Genomic DNA, 13,798 nt, shown 5'->3' with positions numbered 1-13,798 from the left:
AAATTCCAACCGACCCTATTGTCGAGAGGTTAAATTTAGTTGAAGAAGAAAACAATTTCTTGAAGGAAAAAATTAGAAAAATTGAGGAGGAGAAGATGATATTGGAGTTGCATGTTGCGGATGTCGTCGATGATCACAAGATCAAGATGGATGCAATGCGCTTGAAGATTAGAAAGATTAGAAAATATGCCATTCATACCGAGGCTTGGTATCATTATGTCGTTGGATCAGTTGTTACATTGGTTGCGATTATGATCGCATTTGTTTTCGCATTGAAATGTTTTACATAGTTTCAATGTATGGTTTAATTAATTTAGATGCTCTGCAGAGCTTTATGTTGTTAGATGAGAACTATGTATGTACTTTGGTTTTAATGTGATGATGAACTTCTATTAATTTGGTCACTTAATTATCTATTCATGATGTTCTGTAATGATTTTTGACACACTTAATTATATATAATGCACGCAGATGAACCGGCAATGGATGTACGGTTCAAGACACACCTCCGAGTACATTAAGGGCGTGCATGATTTTCTCGAAGTAGCTGAGGCAAACAAGCAGAATGGTTTTATGTGTTGTCCATGCCCTATATGTGGGAATACGAAGTCTTACTCTGACCGGAAAATCCTTCACACCCACCTGCTTTACAAGGGTTTCATGCCACACTATAATGTTTGGACGAGGCACGGAGAAATAGGGGTTATGATGGAAGACGGCGAAGAAGAAAAGTACGATGACAACTATGTGCCCCCTGAATACGGTGATGCTACTAAAGATCAAGAGGAACCAGACGATATGCACGATGATGCTGCAACAGGCGAAGCTGCTAAAGATCAAGAGGAACCAGACGATGTGCCCGATGATGATGATCTCCGCCGGGTCATTGTCGATGCAAGGACGCAATGCGAAAGTCAAAAGGAGAAGCTGAAGTTCGATCGCATGTTAGAGGACCACAAAAAAGGGTTGTACCCCAATTGCGAAGATGGCAACACAAAGCTTGGTACCATACTGGAATTGCTGCAGTGGAAGGCAGAGAATGTTGTGCCTGACAAAGGATTTGAGAAGCTACTGAAAATATTGAAGAAGAAGCTTCCAAAGGATAACGAATTGCCCGACAGTACATACGCAGCAAAGAAGGTCGTATGCCCTCTAGGATTGGAGGTGCAGAAGATACATGCATGCCCTAATGACTGCATCCTCTACCGCGGTGCGTACAAGGATCTGAACGCATGCCCGGTATGCGGTGCATTACGGTATAAGATCAGACGAGATGACCCTGGTGATGTTGACGGCGAGCCCCCCAGGAAGAGGGTTCCTACGAAGGTGATGTGGTATGCTCCTATAATACCACGGTTGAAACGTCTGTTCAGAAACGGAGAGCATGCCAAGTTGATGCGATGGCACAGTGAGGACCGTAAGAAAGACGGGAAGTTGAGAGCACCCGCTGACGGGTCACAGTGGAGAAAAATTGAGAGAAAGTACTGGGATGAGTTTGCAAGTGACCCAAGGAACGTATGGTTTGCTTTAAGCGCAGATGGCATTAATCCTTTCGGGGAGCAGAGCAGCAATCACAGCACCTGGCCCGTGACTCTATGTATGTATAACCTTCCTCCTTGGATGTGCATGAAGCGGAAGTTCATTATGATGCCAGTTCTCATCCAAGGCCCTAAGCAACCCGGCAACGACATTGATGTGTACCTAAGGCCATTAGTTGAAGAACTTTTACAGCTGTGGAATGGAAACGGTGTACGTACGTGGGATGAGCACAAACAGGAGGAATTTGACCTAAAGGCGTTGCTGTTCGTGACCATCAACGATTGGCCCGCTCTCAGTAACCTTTCAGGACAGACAAACAAGGGATACCACGCATGCACGCACTGTTTACTTGACAGCGATAGTATATACCTGGGAAGCTGCAGGAAGAATGTGTACCTGGGCCATCGTCGATTTCTTTCGACCAACCATCAATGTCGAAAGAAAGGCAAGCATTTCAAAGGCGAGGCAGATCACCGGAAGAAGCCCGCCATGCGTACCGGTGATCACGTACTTGCTATGGTCAATGATTTACACGTAATCTTTGGAAAGGGTCCCGGCGGACTAGCTGTTCCGTGTGACGCTGGGGGACACGCACCCATGTGGAAGAAGAAATCTATATTTTGGAACCTACCCTACTGGAAAGACCTAGAGGTCCGCTCTTCGATCGATGTGATGCACGTGACGAAGAACCTTTGCGTGAACCTGCTAGGCTTCTTGGGCGTGTATGGGAAGACAAAAGATACAGCTGAGGCACGGGAGGACCTGCAACGTTTGCACGAAAAAGACGGCATGCCTCCAAAGCAGTATGAAGGTCCTGCCAGCTATGCTCTTACCAAAGAACAGAAAGAAATCTTCTTTGAATGCATGCTTAGTATGAAGGTCCCGATTGGCTTCTTGTCGAATATAAAAGGAATAATAAATATGTCAGAGAAAAAGTTTCAGAACCTAAAGTCTCATGACTGCCACGTGATTATGACGCAACTGCTTCCGGTTGCATTGAGGGGGCTTCTACCGGAAAAAGTACGATTAGCCATTGTGAAGCTATGTGCATTCCTCAATGCAATCTCTCAGAAGGTGATCGATCCAGAAATCATACCAAGGCTAAGGAGTGATGTGGTGCAATGTCTTGTCAGTTTCGAGCTGGTGTTCCCACCATCATTCTTCAATATCATGACGCACGTCCTAGTTCATCTAGTTGACGAGATTGTCATTCTAGGCCCCGTATTTCTACACAATATGTACCCCTTTGAGAGGTTCATGGGAGTCTTAAAGAAATATGTCCATAACCGTGCTAGGCCAGAAGGAAGCATCTCCATGGGCCATCAAACAGAGGATGTCATCGGGTTTTGTGTTGACTTCATTCCTGGCCTTAAGAAGATAGGTCTCCCTCAATCACGGTATGAGGGGAGACTGACTGGAAAAGGCATGCTTGGAAGGGACTCAATAATATGTAGGGACGGATATTCTTGGTCTCAAGCACGCTACACAGTTCTAAGAACTCTACCTTGGTGACCCCGTATGTCGATGAACACAAGAACAGTCTGCGCTCCAAACACCCGGAGCACGACGACTGGATTACATGTGAACACATCAGGACTTTCATTAGTTGGTTGGAAGCACGTCTCAGAGGTGACAACACTGTTTATGATGAGTTGTACTTGTTGTCCAGGGGACCATCTTCGACTGTTACGATTTGGAAAGGATACGAGATAAATGGGAATACATTTTACACGATTGACCAAGATAAAAAGAGCACCAACCAAAACAGCGGTGTCCGCTTTGATGCAACAACTGAGAGGGGAAAGGACACATATTATGGTTACATAGTGGACATATGGGAACTTGACTACGGACATGATTTTAAGGTCCCTTTGTTTAAGTGCAAATGGGTCAATCTGTCAGGAGGCGGGGTACAGGTAGACCCACAGTACGGAATGACAACAGTGGATCTGAAAAATCTTGGGTACACTAAGGAACCGTTCGTCCTAGCCAATGATGTGGCACAGGTTATCTATGTGAAGGACATGTCTACCAGACCGAGAAAAAGAAAAGATAAGGAAGCGAATACATCATACGATGAGCCAAAGCGCCACATAGTTCTTTCAGGAAAAAGGGACATCATGGGAGTGGAGGGCAAGACAGACATTTCTGAAGATTATGAAAAGTTTCATGAAATTCCTCCCTTCAAAGTCAAGGCTGACCCCAGCATCCTGATAAACGATGAAGATTATCCATGGTTACGGCGCAATAAGCAAATGACACAAGCGAAGAAAAAGTGAAGACTTTGTCCCGCAACTATTATGATGATACCATGCCAACTTTGTAACAGACGAAATTATGATACCATGCCAACTTTCAACTTTCAACTTTTTCAGAGTTCATTTGAAATGCTTTAATGTCTTATGGTTCGGCCCTCGTGATACCATGCCAACTTTCAACTTTCAACTTTTTCAGAGTTCATTTGAAATGCTTTAATGCAGAAAACAAAAGAAAATAAATAATGCAGAAAACAAAACAAAAAAACAGGAAAAAAAATAAAATAGCAACAATAAGTTTTTTGTTGTAAGTAGAAACAAAATAAAATAAATAAAGCAAAAAGAAAACAAAAAAAGTGTATTCAAATTTGAAAACTAATGGCACTAACAGAAAGTTTGTAATTTTTCTAAAACTAAAAGCAAAAGGAATTAAAAAATAAAGCAAAAAACAAAAGAAAATAAATAATGCAAAAAACAAAACAAAAAATTTGGGGAAAAAATAAAAATAGCAACAATAAGTATTTTGTTGTAAGTAGAAACAAAATAAAATAAATAAAGCACGAAACAAAACAAAAAAACAAAAAAAGTGTTTTCAAATTTGAGAACTAATGGCACTAACAGAAAGTTTATAATTTTTCTAAAACTAAAAGCAAAAAGAATTAAAAAATTAAGCAAAAAAACAAAAGAAAATAAATAATGCAGAAAACAAAACAAAAAATCTGGGGAAAAATAAAAATAGCAACAATAAGTATTTTGTTGTAAGTAGAAACAAAATAAAATAAATAAAGCACGAAACAAAACAAAAAAACAAAAAAATGTTTTCAAATTTGAGAACTAATGGCACTAACAGAAAGTTTATAATTTTTCTAAAACTAAAAGCAAAAAAGAATTAAAAATAAAGCAAAAAAACAAAAGAAAATAAATAATGCAGAAAACAAAACAAAAAATCTGGGAAAAAAATAAAAATAGCAACAATAAGTAAAGAAAAAAAGTGCCTCCTACTGGGCCTCCACGGCCTGAATACGACTAGAAACCCACCATGAGCCAGGATTCAGACCCGCAGGTGGCCCAGTAGGCCCATCAGGCAAAGCAGTAGTAAGTAGGCTCGTAAGCCTGTAGTGGAGAGGAGCTCGAGAGGGGTGCGGCAGTGGGGCTTATGAACCACTGCGCGCCCCTCTCAGCTAGCGAGGTGGGACTAAACTTTCGTGCCGCACCGTGCCAGCACACGACCATTGGTCCCGGTTGGAGGCACCAACTGGGACTAAAGGGGGGCATTGGTCCCGGTTCGTGGCACCAACCGGGACCAATGCCCACCCTTTAGTCCCGGTTGGTGGCACCAACCGGGACCAAAGGCCGCCGCTTCCCGCCCTTTGGGCTGCTGAAAAGAGGCCTTTGGTCCCGATTGGTGGCATTAACCGGGACTAAAGAGGGCATTAGTCCCGGTTGGTTTCACGAATCGGGACCAATTCTCTTCATATATAACTAGCACTTAGCAGTTTCTCCAAAATCCATCCCTTTCTTCTCCGCCCGACGCCCGCTGCTCGATCTGCCTCGTCGCCATCGCCGCCGAGCCGTCAGGCTGCTCCACCTCGTCGTCGCCGCCGCCTCCGACGCTGTCAGGCTGGTCCACCTCACCGTCGTCGCCGCCTCCGACGCCGTTAGGCTGCTCAACTTTGTCGTCCCCGCCGCCCTCGACGCCATCTGCCCCGACGCCGGCACCGCTCCCCGCGCCCCGACGCCGCCCGTTGTGCCCCGCCACCCCCCTGTGAGCACCTACCTCGCTCCCGCCGCCCCTGCCCTGCGCGGCCGCCGCGCGCCGCTCTGTCCTGCGCGGTCGCCGCACCGCCTCCCCTGCCCTGCATTTTTTTTTGTATATGTGTATATATGCAAAAAAAATTGTATATGTGTATATATATGTTTGTATGTGTATATATGTGTATTTTTTTGGGTATATGTGTATATATGTATGTTTATGTATGTGTATATACTAACAACCTAAATATAATGTTCATAACATTTTTTCGTTTATGTATGTTTTTAATATATGTATTAATTTTTTATTTAGGTTGTTAATTAGTATTAGGTTTTAGGTTAGTGCATTTTAGTTTAGTGTAGAGGAAAAAGTAAAATATGAAGAGGAAAAATAAGAAAAAGAAGAGGAGAAGAAGAAAGGAATAGAGGAGAAGAAGAAAAAATAGATCTATTTTTTCTTCTTCTCCTCTATTCCTTTCTTCTTCTCCTCTTTTTTTTCTTTTTTGTTCTTCGATCTTCTCCTCTGTCGTCGTCGATATACCCCCCCCCCCCCCGGCCCTCTCGCTCGACCAAAACTCTCGAGGACACCGAAACCCTAGAGAAAAAACGATGTTGGTCTATACCCCCTCCCGTTGCGCCCCTACCCGACAAACTCTCTTGAGGCCACCCAAATTTACCAAGTTAAAAGAGCATTGTCGTCGAGGCCACCCCAAACCCTTGAAGCATTGTCGTCGGGGCCACCCCAAACCCTTGAAGCATTTTTTTTATATATGTTTTTTAATATATGTATTAACTTTTTATTTAGGTTGTTAGTATTAGGTTTTAGCTTAGTGCATTTTAGTTTAGTGTAGAGGAAAAAGTAAAATAAGAAGAGGAAAAAAGAAAAAAAGAAGAGGAGAAGAAGAAAGGAATAGAGAGAAGAAGAAAAATAGAATATTTTCTACTTTTTCTTCTTCTCCTCTATTCCTTTCTTCTTCTCCTCTTTTTCTTCTTCTTTTTTCTTCTTCGATCTTCTCCTCTATCGTCGTTGATATACCCCCCCCCCTCGGCCCTCTCTCTTGACCAAAACTCTCGAGGACACCCAAACCCTAGAGAAGAAACGATGTTGGTCTATACCCCCTCCCGCTGCGCCCCTACCCGACAAATTCTCTTGAGGCCACCCAAATTTACCAAGTTAAAAGAGCGTTGTTGTCGAGGCCACCCCAACCCTTGAAGCGTTGTCGTCGGGGCCACCCCAAACCCTTGAAGCATTTTTTTGTTTATATATGTTTTTAATATATGTATTAATTTTTTATTTAGGTTGTTAGTATTAGGTTTTAGGTTAGTGCATTTTAGTTTAGTGTAGAGGAAAAAGTAAAATAAGAAGAGGAAAAAAGAAGAAAAAGAAGAGGAGAAGAAGAAAGGAATAGAGGAGAAGAAGAAAAAATAGAAAATAAAATATTTTCTATTTTTTCTTCTTCTCCTCTATTCCTTTCTTCTTCTCCTCTTTTTTTCTTCTTTTTTTCTTTGATCTTCTCCTCTGTCGTCGTCGATATACCGCCCCTCGGCCCTCTCGCTCGACCAAAACTCTCGAGGACACCCAAACCCTAGAGAAAAAACGATGTTGGTCTCTACCCCCTCCCGCTGCGCCCCTACCCGACAAACTCTCTTGAGGCCACCCAAATTTACCAAGTTAAAAGAGCGTTGTCGTCAAGGCCACCCCAAACCCTTGAAGCATTGTGTCGAGGCCACCCCAAACCCTAGAGAAGCAGCGTCGAGGCCACTAATTAACATGATTCCTTATTGTGATTAGCTAGCTAGTTCTAGGTTTGCCACTAATATATATCCATCTGTACCATGCATGTTTGAATAATAATTGACATGTTGTAAATATTTGCAGAAACTATGGAGCACTACCGAGACAAAGCAAGAGAAGAGATGTTGGGGGAGATAATCGAAGAAGGAACTGATGTCGTTGCATCATTTTTCATCGACGTCGTTCGTCAGGAAGGACTGGGTGAAGAAGAGGGTTATGTTCATGATGGCTTCGGCCCATTAATGCCGGTACAAGAAGAGGGCTATGTTCATGATGGCTCCGATGACACAATGGAGGTACAAGAAGGAGACCGTGCTGACTGCTCCGGTGATCGAACCGAGTCCGGCCAGGTATATATATATATATATATATATTAGTTAAGCCTGTGCTGACTAGTTAATTGATGCATCCATTGTTTTGGTATATGTACACATATTAATTACTCTCATCTTTCTTCCTTTTAATTTCTAGCCCTCCGGATCGAGCACAACTTTGGTAAGGAGATGAGGCCCGAAGGAAAAGCTGAGCTCGGATGAAAGGTTTGAGATCAGAGAAATTGCGCCCGACGGTGAACCGATTGAACCCATCCGGACAAAGAACACATTTTCTTTTCAGTGCGGGGTTCTTGTTAGGGACAAGATCCCGATCAGCATCCAGCAATGGAATAAGCCTAAGGGCGACCCTAAGGTGTCTTATGTCAATGATATGCAGAAAGAAGATCTTTGGACTCAGTTGAAGGCAAATTTCACCCTACCGCCAGAGGAGGATCCGGAGAAGCCAGTTAAAGAGCAATTAATCAAGTCTAGTGCTCTTAAGAAGATGGCAACCCTATTCAGGAGGTGGAGGAAAGAGCTGAACAATTTTGTCGACAAAAAAAGACACCAAAATTCATCGGCAAATATGAGAAGATCAAAGATCACTGGCCCGCATTTGTGGCCCACAAGACATCGTAAAAGAGTAAGAAGATGTCGGCGACAAACAAGCAAAATGCTGCAAAGAAGAAGCTTCACCATCGCACGGGGTCAGGTGGCTACCTGCAAGCCCGGCCTAAGTGGTCCAAGGCTGAGAATGATCTGCTTGAAAAAGGGATCGAACCAAAGACAATGAGATGGCCAGACCGTTGCCGGACTTGGTTCTTCGGGGCTAGCGGAACCTTGGACCCTGTATCAGGGAGGTGCTGTTGGACGGACGAGCAACTGGAAATACCAGTCAAGAACCTTCGACACTATATCAATGCAGCGCAGAAAGGGATGTTCGTACTAGACAGGGAGAAGGACGAGCTCACAATGGCCCTCGGGAATCCTGAGCACCCTGGACGGACTCGAGGCACGCCAGGCTCCATTCCGTGGAAGGTTGGTTTTCCGGACGCAAGGGGTTACAAAACCCACGAGAGGAGGAAGAAACTAGAGCAGGGCCAACTGCAGGCGCTGCACGAAAGGGTAATGGGGCTAGAGGAACGAGAAGAGGAACGAGAAGCAGCAGATCGCAGCAAATGACTTGCCGAAGCTTCCCCCGAAGCTACCCCGCCATCTCAGTGGAGAAGCAGCGTGGCTTCCACGGAGCTGCTTCAACCAGAGCATGTCTTGACGGCTCCTGCCACCTAATGACGCGATGGATGAATTTGAAGGTTAAGGCGGCTGTTGGCTCTATTTATCCTACTGAAAAAGGCGCAACTTTTCACTGCCGGCCGATTCCAGAAGGATATGCTAGGGTGATGGTGGATGAAATAACGGAGGGATTTGAGGACCTCCTGCTTGAGCACCCTACGGGTGAAGGGGAGACTAGGCTGGGTTCTGCTCTAAGGACTCCATGCCTATGGCGGAAGGAGCTCATCAACCTTCCGAACTGGACGCCTCCGCCTCCTCCTCCTCCTCCGGCGAGTCAGGGCACTCCGCCTCCTCCACCGCCTCCTCCTCCGGCGAGTGATGATCAGGGCACGCGTGGCGGCACTCCACCTCCTTCTTCGGCGCGTGGCGGCACTCCGCCTCCTTCTCCGCCTGCGCCGGCTCTCCCAAGCAGCCAGCAGCCTCCTCCTTCTCAGCCTCACCAGCAAGGGCGGAAGAAACCCGCCGCCGCCCCAGCTGCTCCGGCGCGTCGTACTCCTTCTCCTCCGCCTCGTAAGCAAGCACGAAAGAAGACAGACGCCGCAGCCGCTCCGTCTGCTCCGGCGTCTAGCAGCACAACCAGAGGCGGGAGGCAATACAGATACGGTCCACCTCTCAAGCCTCTAGAGAAGTTACCGTACGAGAGGACCCGAGAGAAAAACGATACGATTGTGCGGACCCACATGAAGGAGTTCTTTGAAGGGGTGAAAGCAAAGAGACATCCACCTCCGAAGGAGAAGGTAGATCCGGTGAAAGCAAAGCGCACTATCGATGCCCTGAGGAAACCACCAAAGTCTCCGCCGAGAACCAACTATCAACGCATTACTGGACAGACATATCTCGAAGCCCAGCGGTCGGGAAGTACTGTCAGTGATAAAAGGTTAAAAGAACGAGTAGAGGGGAAAATATTGCCCAGCTCGGCGAACAAGCACAGCAATCGTGCCCCCCGCTCAATGTGTCTAATGCTCCGGGGACGGTGGCCGATTATGGCAATCTTGCAGATTACCTACCTGACGATCAACTTCCTAATTTCTTGGAGGTGGACGAACACAGATACGAGTACGAGAAGCCTCTCGTCAAAGATGAAAATCTCTGACAACAATGATGTGAAGATTCCATAATTGGTACATGAAAACCCGCAGAGAGTCTGGGGGGACGAATGCTTTGTATCTGAATATTGAAGAGGAGCATGACCTCGTTGCAACTGATCTGTTGACTGTTCCATTTGATGAGTTCTTCACGTTCTTCAATCAAAAGGCCCTCGATAAACTAATGGTCTTTTGCTACTGTCTGTAAGTACTATTTCTGTCATTAAGTCTCTCTATATATAGCTCGACTCTTTCATTGCATGTATTTATAATTAATTATCCTCAATATATTATGCAGATTGTAGATCGTCGAGTGCAAAAAACAAGAAATTTATGATATTGGGTTCATTAACACAAATATCATAGATGAATTTCTGGTTAAAAAGGACGTCAAAGAGGCCGAGGACAACTTGCTACGATCGTTGATCAAAAATCAAAACAAAGATACCATACTCTTTCCTTACAACGGCAAGTGAGTGTTACTGTCGTGTGCATATTCGGTTTCCCTTATTACTCGAGTGAGGTTATAGTCATGTAATTGATGAGTTATGCATGCGTGCGCAGGTACCACTATGTTCTTCTGGAGATTAAGCTTGAGCGGGGACTAGTAACTGTCTTAGACTCGAGACGGAAAGATCCTAAAACCTATGCGGGCATGACTGAATTGCTCAACAAGTTCAATCGATCATTATCGCACCATATCGGCAACTTTTTGTTCATTTCCTGATATCTCAAGTAATAATAATTATTTTCTTTGTCTTGCAGGGTTTGGAAATAGTTCACCGCAAAAGCTCCGGGACTGCCGAAGGAGCTGCGATATATATACACGAAAGTAAGTACTACTAGCTAGCTAGTTGCGCGCATCTTCGTTGATTCTATAGCTATACTTTCATCAATGTCATTTATAATACTTCATTATCAGTTTGATTGACCTCTATTTCTCGTAAAGTGCTTGTGGCAGGAACAAGGGAATGATTTCTGTGGATACTACATGTGCGAGTTTATCCACAATGCGACTTTGAAAAACAAGCGGGGCTACTCTAAAAGATAATATGAAGTGCGTAAGCAATAATATTCACAATTTCATTTTATTACACCATCTTTCTGTTGATTTTCATTCATATATATGTATTAATTAACCCCCTTCTTCAAATTAGACGTGGCATATGCGAAATGAACTCCTAGAACCAGATCGAATGAAAGCAATTCAAGAGGAATTGGCGGGATTCTTTCTTGACCACGTCATCAATAAAGCCGGAAAATACCATGTGGAAGTTGATTTCACATGCTAGGGGATTGTAATTAAGAGATCTTATACATATTGTACATGTATGTAGCCAGTAGCGTCGGATACATGATACGAAAACTTGTTGTTCGATCAATCTCTCGGAGAAGGAGAGGTCGATCGATCACTTCTCTCGGTATGCATGACGAACTTCTGTACTCAATGGTTCTCTCGATCACTTATGTATATAGTATGTAGCGTCGACCAAGCATGGACATAAGAAAGGACACTTCTCCCTATTAATTAGCTAGCTAACACAATATATGAAACACCTAAATTAACCCCCCAAAACCCCCAACCCCCCCTCCTTTCAAGAAAAAAACAAAAACCCCAGCCACTGGAATGCTGACGCGTGGATGCCTTTTGGTCCCGGTTGGTGCCACCAACCGGGACCAAAGGCCCCCCTACCTGGGCTTGGCGCACCGGCCATGTGGAGGACCATCTGTCCCGGTTCGTGTTTGAACCGGGACTAAAGGGGGGAGGTATTAGTAATGACCCATTAGTCCCGGTTCATGAACCGGGACTAAAGGCCCTTACGAACCGGGACTATTAGGTGTTTTTCTACTAGTGATAGTCCGTAGCCAGTCGTCGGTGTCCAAAGGATCAGTAGCGTGGCTGAAACTGGGAGGCTTGGTTTGCTGAAAATCTGACAGTTCGGGGTGATGGCCATTCTGATTTCCATTCTGCCCAACCATAACTTGCACACTCTTCAGGATTTCCAACAGGTCGTTGCTTCTTCTTTCTTCAAACATTCGCATGATCTGATCAGTGGAAGGCGGATGTGGCGGCGGCGGCGGAGGTGGCTGGTACGGCTCGGGGGAATGTCCCGCCTGTCTTTCGGAACAACGGACAGATCCTCACAAGCTTGGCTGCTGCTGCCTCCAAGCATCATCCTATTTTTCGTTTTCTCAATACATAGCAACCATGATGAGAAAATTCCAAAATGGGGGAAAAGGCCAATGACAAATCCGGAAGAAAACAGTGAATGAAAACCAATGCGAATAAAAAGTTCCAACATGATTATACATAGTCCCAACATGAAAGTAACATCACAGCGGGTCTACTACCCTCATACATGAAATTACGCATCATGACAAATACGATTACAGCCATACATCATGCTCATGACTACAGCGATACGCTAATGGTCTACTGCTCGGTCGGTGCTGCTGCAGGCTCGTCTCCTGAGCCGGACCCTGATCCTGAACTGATAGCAGAGAACTCTGGGTCAAGAGGGACGCGACGATGCTGCCTTGAGGGCTCTCCCTCAAGGGCAGGCGGAGGATGGGATCTGAGCATAGGAGCAGCAGGAGTAGCGACAAGGGAATACCATGCAGCAGGAGTGCTGCGAGGGTTCACCGTCAGAGGATTGATGGTACCCTGCGAGGTCGTTGGGGGAACGGAGGTGGAAGAAACCGGAGCAAAAGTATAGATGAAAGCAGGGAGAGGGTTCCTCATACGAGCAGCTGCGAGAGTGGTGCGAGTACGTGAAAGCTCCCGAGCTAACTCATAGTTGAGGAGATAACTATAGCTGTGATGTAGCGAGAAAGGTGGCTAGTGGGACGGTCACACGCCGGATTAATCAAAGGAAAATGGATACGCCCATTCTCGTGCAGAGATGGGTAGAAGAAGAGACCAGTGTGGGTATGCATGCAGACCTCATTGTAGCGCAAGTCTACAAGAGCCTCGAGAGCAACAAACTGAACCGCCTGGGATGGCATAGAAGCAAGACCACCCTTAGTCGAACGAGTGTAAGCGCGGGTAGGTGAACTGTGGTGTAGAGTGACCTCAGCATAATACTCATACAATGCACCGGCCAGATGCTCGCGATACACCCGATACTCTGGATCAGCACCCTCTAGGTAGAGTCGTCACCTCACGTTCTGAAGAAGATGCGGTGATGTGTATGGAGCTGGCTCGGGATGGTACAAGATCGGTACTGGTGCCATCTACACTAACAAACCATTCGGTTAGTAATAACAAATAAACATGCATGCAATGCAACAATCGGCACTCAAACAAAGCTATCTACCGTTACACTAACGCACTAATGGTCTAGCATGTCCTACAATCAGCGCGGCTCTGATACCAAGCGTTGTGGCATCACAGCTCAGAGCAACTGGTTTACCTTGCATTGCCAGCCCAGAAATCCAGTCTTCTGGCAACACACAACAACATGGTACAGAAACAACCGCTTTATTGATGCCAGCGGATTACATAGGTCTGATATTACATCGAGATTCGAGACCAAGCGACACACACGGTGCTGACGGACAGTATGTACATTATTTAATGAACATGACGGGGCCTCGATCACACGAGCTACGCGGCAGCGGAAGAACGCCGAAGTGGAACTCCATAGCACAGGGACACCGACGTGAACACGGCCTAGACACGAGATGCGCTCCGATGCGAACTGACTTGCCTAAAATCTGGCATAACACGCTAGGTCAGTACATTGAATGTACTTGCAAGCTCAC

Source organism: Triticum aestivum, chromosome 4A (assembly GCF_018294505.1).
Source record: "Triticum aestivum cultivar Chinese Spring chromosome 4A, IWGSC CS RefSeq v2.1, whole genome shotgun sequence".
Lineage (NCBI taxonomy): Eukaryota > Viridiplantae > Streptophyta > Magnoliopsida > Poales > Poaceae > Triticum > Triticum aestivum.
The sequence above is the reverse complement of the archived record's forward strand: the minus strand, read 5'-3'. Positions refer to the sequence as shown.